The 20,577-nt window shown below is 39.2% G+C and overlaps 1 protein-coding gene across 2 annotated transcripts in view; it reads left to right on the forward strand.

Moving 5' to 3' along the window:
- LOC107995313 (protein slit) overlaps nucleotides 1–20,577 on the forward strand; it is a 480,699-nt gene that overhangs the window by 199,132 nt on the left and 260,990 nt on the right. The gene's annotated exons all lie outside the window — the stretch shown is intronic.

Here is a 20,577-nt window from a genome sequence, read left to right on the forward strand (position 1 = left end):
CGAACGATCGAGTTCCTTGGACTGTATCAAATTTAATTTTGGATCAATGGTAAAATCTTGTCGCTGACTGTTGTTTCAGATATGTGTGGAATCGTTCGGCTTCTCGAAATATTGATTACACAAATCGGTATCTTTTAATCTCTAGATCGAATAGAAAGATAAGATGGATCAGATTGTGAATCTATTTGTCGATAAATATATTTGGTTCGTTTAGAACCGGTTCATACGGTATGAAATAGTAGATTCTAGTAGATAAAAATATAGGAGGGGGAGTAATGAATAATTCAAGGGGAAAAATTCGCCGTTCCAACGATGAGAAACGATTACGTAACGAGGAAACAATGCCAGGCTCGTTCAAGTCCAAGAATTCGAGATTGAGAGGGTGGTTTCGTGACGAATCGCGCGTACCAAACAATTCGATTTCTCGTGCTCTTCTCCTCGAGCTGAAACTCTACAATTTATTCGAATTATTCCATCGTACTCTTTCAAGTATTTAAAACGTGTTCGTATATAAGAACGAAAAATAAACGAATACTTTTGAATATTTCTAATCGCTTATAATAAAATCGAAAAGTAGTTCTTTTCCCTTTCTTCTGTTCATAGAATTTTCTCACTAAGCTATTTCAATATAGTAAAAATACTTTCTTATCCAATTCTTTCGAAACCAATTCTTTTGCCTTCCCCTTAAACACCATCCCTAATACACTCGTCTCGATGTTTGTTCCGTTTTGCCCCACAGCCCCACAACTCCAAGTAGAAGAAAATGTAACGTTCGACGAATTGCGTAGGCGATTGCGTCGCGTGACTGCGCGACGTTTACGCATCGGGCGCAACCCTATCATTTTTTCCCTTTCTTCCATGCCACGCCATCGAACGAGAGCCTCTAAACGTTGCCTTATGATTTCCTCGTAACCGACCACTATTCCTCCCGAGGTTCCATCTCTTTCTTCTCGAATTTCACCCCCTTCTAGCGTGCTCGCTCGCCCTTACACCGTTCCTCCTTTTTCTTTTTTGTAGTTTTTAGTTTTTAGTCGGTCCCTTTTATTTGCGGGGCTGCTCGACGACTTTTATGATTAGGGATTTCTGCCCTTTTTTTGGAAAGGGTGTTCGTCGAGTAAGTATTGTATCGAGGGTGGATTTAAGGGCGTGAGTTCGAGCGCGTGCTTAAGTTTTAGTTTGTTTTCTTAAACACGGGATTAAGCTTTCTTTTTTTTTTAATTTTAGTTTTACAATTGTGCAAGTTTAAAATTGAGGGATACGTGATAGGGAAAGTGAAAGGAATTAAATGTTTTTTTAATAATTATTTTTTGTAATTATACTTTCAATGAAATACATTCACGAATTATTATAATTTGTTATTTCGTATAGGATATTCTTCTATATTAATTTTTCTATTTTTCTAATTCTATCTGTCGTATATTAAAAATACAGTCGAATGATTCGCAGTTTCAAAATCCAAATTATCAAATTTTTAATTACACTTACACTTATTTATTTTTCTTATCTTCTCAATTTCGCCCCACAGCTATATTTTCTTTCTTTAATCTTCAATCCTTCAAGAAGAGATAAAATCGAAAGACGTCGAAATTGCACGCGTTCGAAAATGAGCTTAAAGGTAATTTCGCGTAATCGTTATTGTATCGGCGACAATTTTTTAAAATTATAATATTCCATTAAGAAAATTATTCCCGTGGAGGTTAACTGATGTATGCGCAATGTATGTGAAAATGTATGCCATATTTCAGTTTATTTTTACACTTCTTTGACATTCTATTTAAAACGATTTAAAACTACAAAAGAACACGTCCGTATTAAATGATTCGATTTGTCGCGTAACCATCACGATCAAAATAAACGAAAAATTCGAAGAAAAGACGTTTCAATCCGTCTACTGAACTATTTTCATTTCATTTCAGAAACGTTCATCATAATCATCATAGAACCAGACTTATCACGGGACAAAATTCATTTTCGCGAAACGATTCACGATCGTTCACCATTCGTTTGTTCAACCCAGACAGACCGGTCGTAAAAACCGTCTGGAAGAGGTGGTACGCGCGCTGCCATCTTCGACAATCACGGCATACGCGGAGCTCGGCAAATTTGCCCGAGTAGCCCAGTCACAGCGCGTGCTGCAAGTTGTGCAAACAGTCGGGCAAACAGTCGCGTCCTCGAGGAGAGAAGAAACTAAAAAACGCACGCTTGCTCGTTTCTTTTGCTTCGACCGCGGTGACGGACGCCTCTCTCTAATTGCTCGCTTCTTTCCAGATTTTCGATCCTTTCGATCGATCGTACGTGATGTATCCGAGTGTTTTCGAGCGATTCTGCGATTCTTGAGAAAAATTTGGAAAATTCGAAAATTTCGGGACATTGAGTTCCAAAAAGAATCGAATAGAAACAAAATAGTTGGAATGAGAAGGAAGTTGAAAGAAAGAAAAAAAAAGTGGGCATAAAAATTCGCACGATGTTGGAGAATAAAGTTATAGGGGTTGGTTAACCGTGCAGAAAAGAGGTTTACAATGGAGCGGTAGTTGCGAAAGTTGAATAATTAAATTGGAATTCCAAGCGTAACGTCTTTAATATACTAAAAGGCATATTTCACTGGTTTCCGCGGGGAAAAATTCTAAGCTCAAAAAAAAAAAAAAAAGAAAGAAGGAAAAAAGAGAGGCCAAAAAAAGCCAAACTTTCGTTGCTAGCGCAAGCAACGTTTAGAGAAAGAACCTTACACGAATGGAAAAACGGTGGCATTAAAAAGGGTGAAAAACAATAATACCGAATTCTCCGGGAACACAATAGGGATACGATGATATATTTGGAAAAAGTTTTCCCGTAGTAGCGTACGTAGTAAAAATACACACCCTAGAAATAACAAAATCCCTTTTTAACGGGGAGAGAATCGGCCGGCAAAATGAAGAAAAATCATCGGTGGAAAAGAAATTGAAACTGGAATCGCGGGAATCCTCGGAATAATTGCACGTTTCGCCCATTAAGGGGCGAATAAAATCGATAATCGATAGGCATTTGCTAAAAAATATCTGCCCCATCCCCTGGAAATTTTTCGTTACTCGTTGCTTTTCGTTGAATAAACGCGCGCCGGGCAACAAACACAGCGCGAAAACCAGACTTATTGTAACGCCGTTTGCCGTTGAATATGTTGAAACGCGCGCTCTCTGTTGTCCGCCATCGGTTGCATAACGGTGGGGAAAAAGGGAAGAAAAGAAAAAAAAAAAAGAAAAAAGAGAGGAAGAAAAAAAAAGCGATTCCTTTGTCTCGAAGGCGAACAATGACAGAATATAGCGTTTCTTTGTTCCGGTCGGCGTTGTGCACGCCGGCCCGGCTTAATTACTTTTTCACAACTGTCAATTCGTCGAGCCACGCGAGGAACACTAATTCAATTCCATGTCGAAAGTTTCATGCCAGTCCTTTTCACCCCGTTTCGACAGATCGTTTTCGATCAGATCTGCGAGAATCGAATCCTGCGGAATTTCGAAATTCGTTTACGATTTAATTCTTTTATTTTTACGATTACTGGTCGATATCGAGATATTTCGATATTAAAGTGGTCAGGTAGTATCGAAGTTTTATCATCTTTCGAGATCGATGTAGAAAATCATTAAAGCAATCAAAAATTTAAAAATTAATACCTATCTCTGGTATTTTGTAGACATTTTGTAAATCATCATAGCGTAATGATGCACCGATAAGAATAGAGAATAGAGAATAACATTAGTGTAAATACAAAGGAAAGTAGGATTGAACATTTTATTTGTCGAAATTCTTTATCGAAGAAGAAATGATATGCTTAAAAATGATAGATGCTTCTCAATAATATCGATATTATCGATACAAAATATTTTCCCGCGTATAAGTCTGAAAGTTGTGAAAACTAAAAAGAACTTTACGGGAGAAAAAGATACAAAGTAAGTTCAGTTCATCTTTTTCCTAGTAATAGTTACCAAGAAATTCGTGGAAACTATGGAATATTCATGACGCGTATAATCATCTTTTTCCGCAGTTGCGATTTTCGTTCAAAGAGTTGAACGGTTCGAATAGGGTGAAACAAGAAATAGAAACCTAACTTTTTCACTGTCTCTCTTTCAAGGAGGGGGGTTGCATACCACGACACGAACTAGCGCCAAGTATTTCCATTACGCGACCATGTATTTCACCGGTGCACACCGCGATTTCAATCCCCATTTGAATTGTAAACCTAGATCTTTCATCGCGTTCAACCCCTTTCGAAGAAGCTTTCTCCTTCGTAGCTTATTTTCCATCCGAGGATGCGCCCTCGATGATGGCTCTTCGATGGAAATGAAATTTCGTGGGAATTTCGTTTGTCTCGAAAGGGTTTATCGGCAACAGAGTTTGGGTCGTTTTTGTTGGGCGTGTTTTACGGTGCACCCAATGTTTCCCCGCGATATAATTTTATTTCCGTTAAATGTGTCAGTATGATTTTTTGCGCCAGCATTATTTCAATAAATAACGACGTGATATTCGAAATAAATTTTGGCTCGTCAAGAAATCTATACTATCCAAAAAGTTAAATTTATACAAGATAAATCTTGTCCCTGTTGCCACAACGATTATAAGATGATTAACGGTAATGGCGTTGGCGATTGAAAATTAGAAAATTGGTTTTACAATAACGCAAAATGAATTTGGCCGTTGGCCAGTCGAATTTAATTCGTCCAATTTCGATTTTCGAAGGGGAACTAACTTTTCCGTATCCGACCGATAGAGTTTTCTGTGCTACGATTGTGAACGATTGTGGAGGAGGAACAGGTATATACAGGTCGTGAATTTTCCATCCGCTATCTCGACATTTTATATTCAGATATTTTCTCAGATATTTCGCGAGAGTTTCGCTCGTTTTGTTGCAGTTGTTTATCGCGCGTTCGACCGGCGTTCCCGGTAAATCGGGAAAAGCAATCACCGGCTACCGCGTATTTTCTCGCCTTTTAATAAATATTTTATACACTTCTGGCGTGTACGCGGCGTAACTAGTGATTAAAAAATTATGCGGATGGCTAAAACTAGTAGTAGAATCGTGGTAAGATATTACGATATTAAGCATACGTGATTCGAACAGGTTTACGCTTTGCGTTTTCTTCTCCCGATATTTTATTTTAGGAACTTTAGAGACACGAATTTCTTCTGAAAGATAGAATAGAATATGAAAAGTAGCTACGAGAAAATTATTGTTATTTTCACCTCGAGCGTTAATTAAATTTCGTTTCCACCGATAGTTTCATATATAACCAAAGAAATACTAGGGAATAGGGAATAGGATCATTTGCAAATAATTTTTGCGACCATCCTTCTCTCTCGTCTACGATGTTACAAAACGTGAACCGTAAAATTGGGTCCCATTCACTCGAACACGACCTCTCAAAAATTTACAAAAATTTTCGTTATACTAATCCATCTCTAGGAAGAAAGAAAAAAAAAACTATAGCCTAGTCGTGCATTTTCCACCACTATCTCGACATTTTATGACATACCTTACGTGGCTGATTAGCTGTCACGCTCGTGCATTATAAATGTACGAATCTACATCTGATCTATGAATAATGCGGCCGGTTCTCGGCCTGATATTCGCTTCGTGCGCTATTCGAATCGTTCGTGAAACGCGGCCACACCGCGATGACGGGGATGGAAAAAGAGGGACACGGTTTTACAAATATGACGATGACGTGTTCCCTGCGCATACAACGTTTGCATTGGACAAATCTTTGGTAAGTCAATTCCAAAGATTGATATACGAAATTTAAATAAATAATAAATAAATAATAATTTAATCTTACCTATCAACTTTTAAATTTATTTTCTAATCTAGAATCGAGCAGAGATTGTCCTCAGCAAACGCTCCCAAATACAAAATGACCAAAACCAAAGGTTGATACGATAATAATATACGTTGAATTACACGAGTCGAGAAAAAGAGTTCGTATAATTGATAAATTGATCCTCCAAACGCGTTCCACGCTTATATATTAACATCTTAAACATTTTCAAGTCCAACACCGAATATCCATAAAATTGGCCGTATTTTGATAGTTTGAAATTGGGCCACGATCATGTACGATAAGAAAGAAATTTGCACGTTTCCACGGGGAATATTATCACGGCTTATATTGTTAACTATGCGCATGCATCGACGAGGAGAGAGAGAGAGAAAGAGAGAGGGGCGCCTTATCCAATCCTCTTTCTGCTCACGCGAGCTTCCGTTTCCTTCCGTTTCCGTACACATAATTATTATCTATTGTACCTCGACCTCTTTCTTCTCTTCCTTTTTTCTTTCTCTTTCTTTATTTCTCCGTCTCGTTACTACGAATAACTCTTTCTCTCCTCTCTCTCTCTCTCATTTTTTTTATGTAGCCTCGTACAAGTTAGTTGCATTAACGTTATCGGCGCGAATATCGCCACGGCCTTTTGAAAAAAAAAAAAACGAAAGCCAGAACGAAAGTTATACAATCGAGCCGGGATCAAACGTGGCTTCGCACGAATTAGCTATAGTAGGTCGTCCATTTACCGTTTAACTAGAAAAAATCGGTCTGGCTGTTGGGCAGAAAGGGGGCGGGGGAGGGAGGGTTCGCTCGTTGATATTTCATTTACGAGAGAAATTACACGTCGGCCGCGATTATCGACCGCCATCGGCCAATTTGTGCGCTGGAAAACGAGAGAGAGAGAGAGAGAGAAAGGGGGGCCCATCCATGAGCCCTGGGGGGAAAAAGGGTTGCTGCTCTTCAAGGGATTGTCGGTAATCGATCCTTGTATTTTCATTATGGATAAAGACAAAGGTGCAAATGATCATTTGCAACATTCAAGGTATCGTTTACGAAGAAGTTGAATGAAAATTCGTGTCAAGGTTTAAAAACGAGCTACATATAACGTTATGAATAATCGATATTATAGTTTGTATCCAGCTATATAATACCTACGTGGGTATAGCGTGCATGTTTTGAAATGAAAGAATTGATACAGAGCTGATTGTAATCCATGGTGTAATTCAGATTAATCGGAACACAAGTCAAGAGAGGGAGAGAGAGAGAGAGACTTTTGTTAGATAGGGCTGATCTAGATCGGCACTAGAGTGCTAGAAATCATAATGTAATCCGGGGCTATCAATGCACCATGCCTAGATCCCAAGCGCGTGTCCCAGATCGGTGGTGGAGTGATGCAATCGAGATCAGCGTGCCCTGTATCCTGCGATATGATTCAGATCAATCCATTACCGTTTGTATCATTGTGATCCAAGTTATTGAGCAATACGTGTATCACAAAAGGGATCTGAGTTATTATACAACGCGGCAATACGTAGCGCGAAACAAGTTACAGGCTATATATAATCTATCGCCTAAGATAACACGAAGCTCTGAATTTAGACGATTATTATTATCTTCGAACGTGTTACAAATTATCGTATCGTGTTTAAGCCCGTAGAATCGCGGGGGAGAGATGGGATTAGATACTTTGAGGATGGATTTTTCGAAACTGAGGAAAAGGATATCAAAGGTTTACAAGTTCGATTTAAGTAATGGAATTAATTGTTTTTAAAACTTGTTTACAAGTTCTTAATATTGGAAGATTTTCACTTTTATTTCACTTTATGAATTAAGAGTTATCAAAAATTTTAAAGAAATTCAGAGTGTAAAACTTATTTATTATGCTATTTATTATCCGATAGATTCAAGTTCAAAGGTTCGATAAATAATAATTAAATTAATTTATGAAATGAATTTTTTCAACTGGAGATCATAAAAATACACGCATTTATTCTTCCCCTAAAATTATCAACGAAAACTTTGGGATTGAAATATGGAATCGGCTGGACCATTCATTCTCGACTCCTGATTTACCCAGATTCCCCAGAATCCACTTCGCTCTTTGATACCAATTCGAATCGACATTATCCCCGACAGCGAGCAAGCGATATCGTTGCTTGCTTCCACCCTTCCACTCGCCAGTAACCTCAAATTTTGGTAATTTCTCTTTGACCACGGTGGAGGGAGGCACGAGTCGAGTGGGCAAAAGAGAAATGGTCGCGAGAGAGTAGCGTGCATTACCGGAATTTCTCTAAACGAGGTTTCGATCCCACTTGAACGTGTCTTCGCCTGGCCGCGTCTTCAAACTTTCTCCAATTCCGCCTCGAAATTATCCGCGCGCCCTTCACCGACACCTTTCTCTCTGCAAAAATAGAGAGAGAGAGAGAGAGAAGAAATAAGAAAATAATTAAAAATTCAAGAATTTATTAAAAAAATTACCATCTCTTCTCGAGCAAAAACTTTCTTCGCTACGCTCGAGATCTTTGGTCCAGATTCCGTTCTTTAGCCGATAACTTAGAAATATGCATACTTTCATCCCCATGTTTCGCCCCTGCGTGGCGAAACAAGCTTTTTTCATCGCGGAGCGCGTATCAGCCACCGTTTTAATCCCGGAATAATAACCGAAATTTCGCTCGTTATTTACGCGCTGGTCATTTTTCGCACGCTTCACGCGGCCCACAAGCGTCGAGCTTTTTTCGAGAAAAATCTTACATATATATATATATATATACATATACATATACATATATATATATACCGGATGCCGCCGTTAACGATGTAAATTTAAAAGCCGAGGGAATATTTCACAGTGGCCGGACCCGGATGAATGGAAGGGACGAGACGCGGCATCGCCTCGCCCCTTCATCTCCTCTTTCCGCGCTACGCGAATTCTATTTACATTTAATCTTCGCGCCACGTTAATTCGGCATCCGGGGGAAATTCGCGAAAAATCTGCTTGGTTTACCCGCCACAGCTCGTAAAAACTAATATTAGACGCCGCGATAAATACACGGGCCGGAAGTCACACGGGCTGTGCGCGTATACGCTCTTCACGCGATGCTCCTGCACGCCCTTTTACCTAGCAATGGAACTTGTGCGAAAATGCGATGCGGTAAAGCAACGGTATAAAAGTAATCAACTTTGACTCGACGAGCAGAATAATAAATTATTACAGTTAGTTGTAGCTAATAGTGACGAATAAAAAATAAGCTCTTGGTGAATCGAGTTTTCGTTATTAATGGAAATTAATTATAATCGACACGATTTTCCTTCTCCCCATCTCTTTTTAAAAAATTCTCCTCCTCGTCGATGTAATGCATTGGGATCGAATCGAGTCTACTCCATTACTACTCCATTTTAAACGGATCAAATGTTTCCTTCCCTAACGAAACCTCGGTACAATCGCCTCCGCCGCTAGAACAAACATTATTCCATTTAAATTCGATCGAAATTTTCCCATCTTCCGAAAAATCTTCGCCTCTGATAACAAGTACCATAAGAGAGCCTAGCTAAACGGAACGCAGAACGACAGTCGCTTTCGTTTCATTTCATTTCTCCAAGGCTTGACACAATTACCAGACCTATTAATCGCGCTGCGTGCGGCGTCGTTCGGCACTCGACAGGTCAAAAAGCGGCGGGGACGCCATTAGTTACACCCCGGCGAGCACGTTTCTGCGAACAGGGGGTGAGCAGACGCTCATTCAACGACGGCCCTTGGGGCGCCGCCGAGAAGGGGCGTGTGTCCTCGGCCAAGGACGTGGACACGCGCAGAAAAGGGGGTATCTCGGTTGACCGCGCGGCCGGAAACTCGAAAATGGAACCGCGAAAAAGGAAACCGACGTAAACGAGGCTCCCGAACCAGCTCTCGAATCTCGGCCGAGTGATGAATGAACGGTTCGCGTGCAGATTCGCCGCCGATCCAACTTGGGACAACTTGGTCGGATTTGAAATTAATAAATCAGGATTTACGTTTGCCACGTCACCTGGCTGATCTCCGCGTAATCTCTGATCGATTAACGAGGTGAGAATAGGGTAGAACCTTCGAATGTTTTATCGTAATTGTGATATTTGCGGTATTTATATCCGGTTAACGAATAATGTTAATTTAATGTTAATTTCGCGAATACAAAGTCGTCGATTACTTAAATTTCGTTTAATATCTTTCAGATTAAAATTGATAATAATAATAACAATAACAATAAATAATTAGTCGATCAATTTGATGGGGAAAGGAAGGATTCTCGAATTGTCGGAACGGATGCAAGTTTCGATACCGATTTAAGCATCGATAAAAAAAATGTTCATCCGAGAGAAGAATCCTCCTCGATAGCTTCTTTTTCCAACGATGTTGGAGCGGGCACAAAGAAGAACAAAGCGGGAGGAAAGCTGGATACGATGGTATTTTATTTTTCCGATCGTTTCAGCCCCGAACACGGACCAATCTTCGGGAAACTTTTCATGCAAAGCCTCGATGTTTCTCTAATCGAGGTTTCATTATTCAACAACCTCTGTCTCTCTCTTATACTTTTCCCCTATACTTTTTCCACGAAAATTGTACCTCTTCCCGTTAGAATAATACCGTTCCTCATCGGTTCGAATTGTTTTCGTTCCCTCTTCTCTCTCTCTCTTCTTTTTTCTCTCCTTTCATTCTATCTTTACGTCGCCCAACAGCGACGCGTCGTTCCACGAATTTTCCATAGGTCGGTTCACCGCGGTGGAATGAAAATTTTATTCGTTTGTCCCGTGGTGGTTTTCATTAAATCCGCAGACACCTCTCGACAACGTCTGGCCAAAGTCTCCCTTTGAGGGAGAGAGCCCCGCCAAATATTTTCGTAATAATCGGATTATCGGATGCGTAAGTGGGGGGCTGACAAGAGGCCAGACGGTCGTGCAACTTCTTTTTCTCTTCCCTTTCCTTTTCCTTAAAAATACACCATTCTTTTTTCGCTGTACATCATAGCTTTCATCGTGTCAATTTAAGTTTGAATTATCCGCTCGAATTATACACATCCCCTTCAGAATTTTAAATTATTTGGCAAGTTTGTCGATTATTGGGCGAGCGAAGTTGTATTGAGTTGGAGTACGCGAGGACGACGAGTGGTGGTCCTTGGTGGGACTCGGTGCATTTCGACGATCTCATAAATACCGAGTCTAGTGCAAATTGGATTAGGGTTGCGTAGTTTTGAGTGTAGGTGCCTAGATGGAGAGTTTGTGGATATTAGCGAGTTGGCCAGAGATAGGATCGTGAAGATATTCGTGGAATATATCGACGATTTTTCAGGAGTTGATTCCTTGTAGAAAGTAAATTCAATAATAGAGAAAGAAAAAAAATTGTATTTCATTAAATATTTTAACAAGAGTTTGATATTTTCACGATTTAAGATGATTCTTAATATCCTCTTCTTTATGTACATTTTCATGTATAATTTCGCGATATTACGTATAATTAGAATTAAATGTAGATAACACTTTGTAAATATATCATCGTATTTATGTACATTGATGATAATTATACTTCGCAATATTCGATGGAATGCAAATTGAATTTCGTTTACGGTTGTTGAGCAATTATGGAATGTCGTTTCTCGAGCCTAACCGTGGTGTTTTCTCAATCATTTTTCAATTAATTCTTTTATCGAAAGATCATCGGCTTCGATTATCACGCGCCGACATTTGTACAATTTATAATACTTGTAGAAACTCTTCAAATCCAATATGATAAAAATGGTTAAAACGATTAAATCAACCTACCCAACCCAACATTAACACAGTGCAATGGTAAATTCACCTGATTCTTGTTGTAAAAAAAAAAAAAAAAGGAAAAGAAAAGAAAAAAGAATAGAAACTGGGAAGAAGACACACAATTCACAATTGTTGATTCTCCGCGAGAGGAGGAGGACAGTAATTCATATTCGATTCCCTCGGTCATTGAATGGAAAATGAATGAGCCGACACTCATGGGGAGGGATGGATAACAAAACTCGCGACGTTTCGTCAAACGACTCGCTCTAAAGTAGAGCATCGTGAAATTTTCAAGCGTTTCGAAGCTGCGACGCCGTATTATCCGAGTAATCGCGAGCGCGGGTCTATAGAATCGCACGGAATCGACATCAATTTTGCATCCTGTGAAAGACCTCGCGCGAATCGAGGGATAAAGGCGCGTGTGCTTCGTTTCTCCGATTTTGAAAAATTCTCGTGTTTAGAGTTTTCGTCGAGTCGAATCGAGGAATAAGGAAATTTGGTTCTTTGATAAAAAGAACAATGTTAAATGATATTTTAATGTTAATCTCGTGGTCGGGAAGGATTGTTTAAATATCCTGATGTTTATGTGTTTGTTTATTTTAAGTGATTGAGTATTAATGTCTGGTGATATAATCGATTAAATTTTTATTTGAAAAATTTTCGATGAAATAGAATAGTGTAAAACATCTTTTGTATGAAATTAAATAACAAATGCAACGCGAAACCTAAAAAATATAGTGAACAAAAACGGGAAAAATATTCAATTTTATTATAGATAAATAAAATAGAATAGATTTTTTTCACGTTTTTTTATATTTTTCGTTTCAACAAATGTGAAATTCATTTTCAAATTTTTTATATTCTTCTATCCTATAAATGTACGCAACTTAATAATTATTAATAACGTACATTGATTTAATTCCTCATAATTCAAATTTGTTCAAGAATGTTTCTTCCTTGTAAAATATTCCTTATATCGGATACAAATTTTTCGACTTGGAGAACCATGTATGTACAATACGCTACGACAATTTTATCCAGAATCGAAAAAGCAAAAAGTCCCCGAAATAAAATGCGCTGAAAATAAAAATTATAACAAAGATACAAATCTACAATGTCGATAAAATAACAAATCATGGCCTGGCATGGCGCAGAGGAAGCGGGAAACGTTCGATCGTATCGAGCCGTCTCTCGGCGAAAGAGCTGTTCTCTCCCTCGGTCGTGGCGAGAAAGCTCGTCCAACAGGCTCGTACCGTTATTGAGACCAGGGGAATTCCTTGCAAATCCCTTTCTTATGATTGACATGTACGAGGCGATGCCGGGGAGCACGCAAAAACTCGACACGAAATGGTTCAAAGGTCGTGAGACCGTCGACCTTTGCCATTGCAGCTAACCATCAACCAGATCGAACCGGTAGTTCGTCCAAGGGTCAAAGGCTGGGATAGATGGAAGGGAAAGGTAAGGAAATGCAATTAAATCGTGTGTCTAGCTAGTTTCTTTCTCTATCCTTGCCCAGGAATTTCCGCGTTCGAACCTTGTCCAACGATGGAAGCCGGATACTTCGAAATTCTCACGACTTCTACCCTTGAGGGGAATTCTTGTAATTGGTAGAGTTTTCGTTCCTTTTCTTCTTCTTTTTTTTCTTTTTCATTCAAAGAGTAATTGGAAAAATAAGTAAGTCTCGGAAAATAATTAGCTATTCCTTTCTTATTCGAGATTTTGGAATTTAGATTATAAATAAATTTCGATAAATGTGTACACGGATAACATTTAAGAGATAAAACTTACCTGAATCTTCTTTTTTGGAGGAACTGCGAAAGTAAAGTAGAGGAAACTTATATATATAAGTACGAGAATTGAAATGAGTTTTTATATATATTTATCTTTGAAATAGGAATATTAAATTATTAATATTTATCTTTGAAATAGGAATATTAAATTCAGGATTTACTCTACACAGGAGCTACAAAAGATTCGTATAAAATAAATATTCGAATAACCGAAAAAACGATCGACTATTACCATAATCATCCACCTTCACCATCCCCTTTCTTGCACGAAAACTTCATCCCCTCTTCATCCATTTATTTCTCACCATCGTCGTCCGTGAACAAACGAATTTGCATCGACATTCTGAAAAAAGGAACGCCTTCTGTCCGCATTCCTTGGATTCCATTATGCATCGCACTCCTCTGCTCATGATTCCTCCTCTTCGTGGAACGAAACCACCTTTCGGCGGCCCAATAAAAAACGGCGTTGCAACAATTCTCGGCAGTTTCCCTTCGTATTCCTCCTTTGGACTTTGGAGGGAACGCTGGAAGAAAATTCCTCTCGAACGAGGAATACCGGCCAAATATCACGTGACTCCCTCTGTTTTCCGCCATCCTCTTTTTTATCGGCGCGCATGAAACGCGGCAAAACGATCTTCCCTTGCGGGGAAAAACAGCCCGCGCGGGTTGCTTGACTTCATATCTGGTGCTGGTGCTGTTTACGTCTCGTGACGGATCGTTTCGATCCTCTGCTCTTTTCTTCTCTCCTCTCCATTTTTCCCCCCTTTTTTTTTCCTCTCCCGGAAAAGGAGAATGTCAAATTTGGTTCAGAATTGAGAATTTCACCGGTGTGCAGATTTCTTTCTTTTGCAGGAAAAGTGGAGGGAAGAGGAGGGATGGAATTTCTGAATTTAGTTGAAGTATCGAGAGATTTTTCCTTTTTTTTTTTCTTCTTGGAGTGCGTGGGAATAATGTGGAAAGAATATGGTGGAAAATTATTGAATCTGATTGAGAGAGAGGATGTTCTTTGATCGAGTGGTGCGTAAAAGGAGATGGAATTGAGGTTTTTTCCCCTCATAATCGGTTGATTAAGAATTATGAGATTATTAATTATACGTCAAATTTATTCGATCAACTTTTATTGGATCGATTTTTATTGATGATACGTCAAAGAAATTGAAGCATAAATGGTTTCTTGGATGGGAAGAGGAAAGAAAACGTTGTTGGTTATACGGAAGATAATTTAAGGATTGAAGATATATTTTCGATGACGGTGCATCGAAGAAGTTTAGTTTTGAAGAATAATGGAGGGAAAAAAGATATTATTAACAGTTTAATAATTCAAGCGAAAAATAAATAAACGATCGTTTTACGCAATAACTTATCTACTTTTCAAACTTTTTCGCTTTTTCGGTACATCAGATGCGCAAAACGTTTTAAAAAAAAAAAAAGAAAGCCTTAAACTTTTCAAGGATCTTTTTATATCAACCACGTTATACAAACTTTTGTCAGAAAGAATGCTCGGAGGATTGATGAGGAGAGGATAAAAAATTTGTCTAAAGTTCTCTGCAATGGAAACAGTATAGACTATACTTCTCTTCTATAGACTCGCTTAAGTTATACCTAGTTTCAACATCACAGAGAATCCAACCCTTCTTTCAAGAAAAAACTTCTGTGCAGATTAAGGCCTGTCGGGCTATTATGAAAAGGCTGGTACGTATGCCACTGAACGAGCAATCGATTTCACTAAATATTTTATAGTCTCGTGTTATTGACAAATACACGACTGCATCGCGAGAAAAAGAGAGAAAAACAATTCCTTTGAAATGGACGTTTTGTCAAATTCCATCGTTGTCGTGAAACTTTCCGTGTGCTTTCTTATAAAACAATTTTATTCCTTTTATTCCATTTTTATAAGGTAATTTTATAAGATGATTCCACGAACATTGAATTATTTGAGTCTCGTCGGAATCGATATTTCATTAATTATTAAGCAATATTATCGTATCGTGCAGATCGATACATTTGTACGATGTTAAGATAAGATGTTACGATCTGTCGTTTCGAAAAGAAAGATTTGAATTTTTATCGTAGCTGTAACTGTTAATTTAAATATCCATAAATGTTAAGAAAAATTTCAGAAACTCGTAAAAGAGGTCGTAATGATCTCCAGATAAATTTATCGACGACAGAATTTCATCCTTCGTAAAATTTTCTTTTCAACTGCTGGTCACTATTGAAAACGATAAATCAATGACAAAAATCTTTATTGCAGTATTCTCATATACCCACAAATGTTCCATATTACGAGCTGTCACGTCACGTGGAAATTACTGAAGTACATGCAAAAAGCAAACTTTTCTATCAACTATATCCGTGAAGATTAAAAAAAGCATGAACTACAATGCGCAACATCACGAGTTTACTCTCGTGTCAATCATCGTTAACATAACAAGAAAAGAAGCGTGAAAGCTTTATTGAAATCGCTTTTACAAAAACTTAGAATTAACGTAAAATTTCTCTATTTTCTTTCTAATTAAATTCATAACGTTATTCCTTAAAAACTTCGGACAGTCTAAAAAATAGAAAAAATTATTTCTTCCTCCATTACAGCGAAAACAAACCTCTCAAATAAAGAAAATCTAACCTTTATAATCCTCTTTCCAGAGTAAGTGAAGGGGGAGGGCAGAGGAGGAAAAATAGTTATGTATTCATAATTTCTCCGCTGCATCCGAATGCACCCCATATTTCCATACTTCGCGAAACCAACCCCCTTCGATATTACACCAACCTCGGCCATTGGCCGTCGTCGTACGGCGGAATTCGTTGGACGGTTCCTCTTCCACTCCTCTTCAATATTATGTTCGCGTAGTACACGGTGGAGAAGGGGTACATCGCCGCAGGAATATCGGTATTACTCGGTGGAAACAGGACAAGAAGCGGCACGGCGCCGCGTGAAACGGAAAGCGATACGCGCGAGAGGGGGTGGGTGGAGGAGTTAGGACGGGCGAGGGGGTTGGCGGTGGGCCGCAGAAGGAGAAAGTAAAGTGGTTCTTGCAATAAGGGTGAGAACGAGCATGTGCCGTCTCCACGAGTACTACCTGCGATGTACAGGGTGACTCGTTTCTGGTCGCGCATTGATTTTTCACAGATGGAATTTTTGAGGGTGGATTTTTTTCCGTGTTCGCTCTAATTGAATTTCTTTCCTCCAGTTGTAGGTTTATCAAATTCGTTTCGATTCGACGGGGATGGAATTTTTAATTTTTGCGGTAGGTTGGAAATTAGTTTGAAATCTGAAGGGGATGGCTACCTTCCGCGGGGAATATTATTCAAAATTTGAAAGAGAGGAATAATTAACGCTCGCTTAGGCTAAAACGATACGATCGAGGAGACAATCGATATTATTAATTGCTTATCAAGTTTCTACATATCGGAATTGAATGAATCGATTGATACGCATTTGCAACTGATTGCGTGCATATTTTTCTCAATATTCCAAGTATTTACGGTATAAATTAAATTAATAATCAATTTTCAATATATTGTAATTTACTTAACTTATTTTTCTTAACATCCAAACGAATCCTACTATTAATCTTTACCAACTAAACATCTCAAAAAAAAAAATATAGGAAAATTTATTTGAAATCTCTTATTGTGTATTCGATCGTCGTTGTTAAATATATATGAATTTAATCGCGTATAACGTTACTATCGGATCACCTTGTATAGTCGCAATATTCCATCGCTTCGAGCAAGAAACAAAGATCGACTTGGAAGGGAAGAGCGGCGGGAGAGCGAGGAAGGGTAGAGAGAAAAACTTGTTCGAAGCGACATTTCAGGAATGAACGGGTTCACGAGGAGAGGATCACGAGCCCCGGCATTTGATGAATGATGTATCCTGATTGTTATCTGTCTGTCGAATCGTTGGAAACGTTTAATTGAGAAAGTAACAAACTTGCGAAACAATGGAGCGATGATTGAAAATTCGTTCACGAGTAACGTGTAACTCGTTTGATTGTTTCGCGGTGGGTTAAATTGCATTATTGAGAGGGAAGATAATAAATAAATGTTGCCACGATATAGTCGCTTGAATTTGAAATTCAAGCTGTATGCACAGCGTGTAAAACGAAAAATATACGTGTATACGTTTAAAAAAACTACATCATTTTTCCAATTATTATTATAAATTTCATTCTGCAAAAATAATTAATCGTGATTCCTTTGTTTCAATATAATTCGAATTTAAAATTGTTCTATATTTAGCGTTTCGATTCAATTTAATTGTTTATATTTTATTTTTTTATTCACTTTTCTTCGTCAGCATCATGTGTCTGCACTACTTATTGAATTTTAATCATTCCTTTGCTTACCTCAAATTACCCAATTGGAACAATATAAAACGTAGAACGAAGAACCATAGCGTATCCAAGCTATATATAACAGATATAGACAGACAAAGATAATAGATATAAAATGCTCTTATGGACATTTCGAGATTGATTTTACCAAATCGAAAGTTTAATATGAAGAAATTCAATATTAAAAACCGTCTTAAATATAAATTACTCCGTATCTTCTTCCCTCGTCATTTATCATATCTTCAATCACGTTGAAAATTCCGTTTGACAAACAGCTTCGTGAGCAAAAATTACGACGACCAACTTGAGCGTTTAAACAAATCCGAATGCACACGAACGACGTACGATTTTTAAGTCGCGTCATCCACGTCCTCGCGGTAGCCCATAATTACGAAAACAAATAACGATGACTCGAGGAGAGAGCGAGCCGCTTTTTCTGGTGTCGAGGCTTGAAAGGGGCCGCGGCGGGGGGAGGGGAAGGGTGTGTGTACATTGGAGGGATCGAATTCGCGACGAAGAGGCGACGAAGGGCGTTTTTGCGCCGTTGTCAAAGCGGCGGTTCTTGCGGCGTTCGGTAATTCAGAGGGACGCGAGCGAGGGGGGAGGGAAAAAGGTAATGGCGTGTAATGTAACTTTGTGCGACTGCGGCCTCGTCCTCCTCCGAGCGGGTCGCGTGGGTGGCGGTGAGATACGCGCGACTGGCGCGAATTGTTCGCTGTCCCGGTCTGTTCCGCGCGTGAAATTAACGCGGGATAAGTCGGAAAGATGCCGGAGGATCGGGAAATGGCCGAGGTCGTGAGCCTGGAGGAAGAGAACGGCGGCGAGACGAGCGAGAGGCAAGATTCCCGGCTCGGATTGTTGGAGGTTGAGAAAGTTCAAAATCGAATGGAGACATCGAAACGAATAAAATTTCTGGGATAAAGAAATTTTAGCCTCGCATTTTTATATTTTCTCGAATTATCGATGGATATTGACCAGCGAGAAAGGGAGAAATTTTAGAATATATCATCGGTATTGGATCATAGGTTGGATTTATTAGTGCCTATTTAATTTTCTACTTTAAAAGCTTGACTTTTCTTGATCGATTAAGATAATGTGCAATTTTTTTTCATTCTTGATAAAAAAATTTTCCAAAAATCAAAAACAAAATATTCTAATATCGATCATGAAAAGTAACATAGTAATCTTTATCTGTATCTCCTCAAATACGTGGAAAAAGCGAATAAATTTTCTATTTTCATAGCCATAATTCATGGGAAAACATAGGCCACCTCAAAAAATTCCCGAGCCAAGAATTTCTACTTCCTTATTCCCTGCGCGGCGTCGCAAGACATTTTCTCTCTCCGCTCGGAGAATCAACTATTTCCATCGCGGCCGTTCCTTTTCGCGGAGGGCATCTTGTCGAATCGACTATTTTCATCGTGGCCGTTCAGAGAGAGAGAGAGAGAGAGAGAGAAAGAAAGAGGGAGAGAAGAGTGCCACCACGTACAAGCGCGCGAGATCGTCAACCGAGCATCATCGATAACACCAACGTGTGTAGACTTCGTGTCGACGTTTCTCACTTTGAAGCTATACGAGCATGACTGGCTTGGTCCAACTGCAAACAACCCCGGCCAACACGTAAGACGTCGGCGTTTCATCGAGATCAAAGCGGCGCCGACATGTGCGTACCTGCAAACAGTTCGCAAAGCCTCGTGTGAAATGTATTCCCGAGCCTCGTTGCCGTTGTTTGTTAATATCCCGTTGACTTTGATCGGTTTGCCGAACTCGAATGGGGGCGTTGCTTAACAAGGAAGTTGAATTCAAGCCGATCCAAAGGCTATACGATAAATACGAATCTCGATTGCTCGATTCAATTTTTATTTCGATCTTTCTATCGAACGATTTTTCTTTTAAATTGATATATTTAGTTGTTTATACTTTTGGATTTTATCGTTAATTCAGAAAATTTAAAATAACGTTGGAGATTGTTTTGTTGGAGATGGCAGGTTGTTGCGAAGATGTATTCCTGGATATTCAAGATAAATTTGCCGAGGATGGAAAAATTATAAACGATATTATACTTCGATTCGACGATACGTGTATCCAATATTCCCCAATTTGTAGCGTTGCACGTGCAACTTGAGTTTACAACGTTTGTATTAGAAACTAACGTAGCACTGTTGCAACTAGTTGGAACTAAGGATTTGTTGTAGTTTCCCTTATTCAGGGACTACAGGGCTGCATTAGGTCAGTCATGTTCACGTGGAAACTGGTACAAACGTGACTTGCTCGAACATTGCATATCTTTCATTGTTGCGAACATATTGGCTAAGTTTTGCATCGACAAGTTGGCCTCGTTTCGAAAGAAGAGGAAGAATTACCCGTCCATAACGATCAATCAAAGAACTCACGGCCTTCACAGTCGAGACTTTCACGGTTAATAATTCATAAAACGAGACGTATATCTATAAACTTTGAAACCTTATCCTCATCCACCGAAATCCTCCAAGAATAAACCCTCCATTTCCTCTCGGAAAGTTCACCTCGAAAAAAAATCTACATCCAATATAACCGGAGAAGAGAAAAAAAATTTCACAGTCGTTCGTCTCAAAAGATCGCAATTACGAGGCGTCACACTCTGCCCCCCTCCCCCTCAGCTCTTTCGTTCGTTCATTGTCCCTTCGTTATTTGCCTGGCCGTTAATTAGGCCTCTCTGTTCCATTAAGGCATCGGTACAAGGAACATCCTCGGGACCGGAATCGGCCTTTAATAACGGCTCACCCTTTTCTTGGGACAATCGTAGGGAACGCTTCCTCCGCCGAAACTTGCCCTTTGAAGTGGATCCCGCGACGAGGGTGGTTCCCACCGCGCGGAGAAGAACAGGGGGCGCCCTCAAAG

This window comes from Apis cerana, linkage group LG8 (assembly GCF_029169275.1).
Source record: "Apis cerana isolate GH-2021 linkage group LG8, AcerK_1.0, whole genome shotgun sequence".
Classification (NCBI taxonomy): domain Eukaryota; kingdom Metazoa; phylum Arthropoda; class Insecta; order Hymenoptera; family Apidae; genus Apis; species Apis cerana.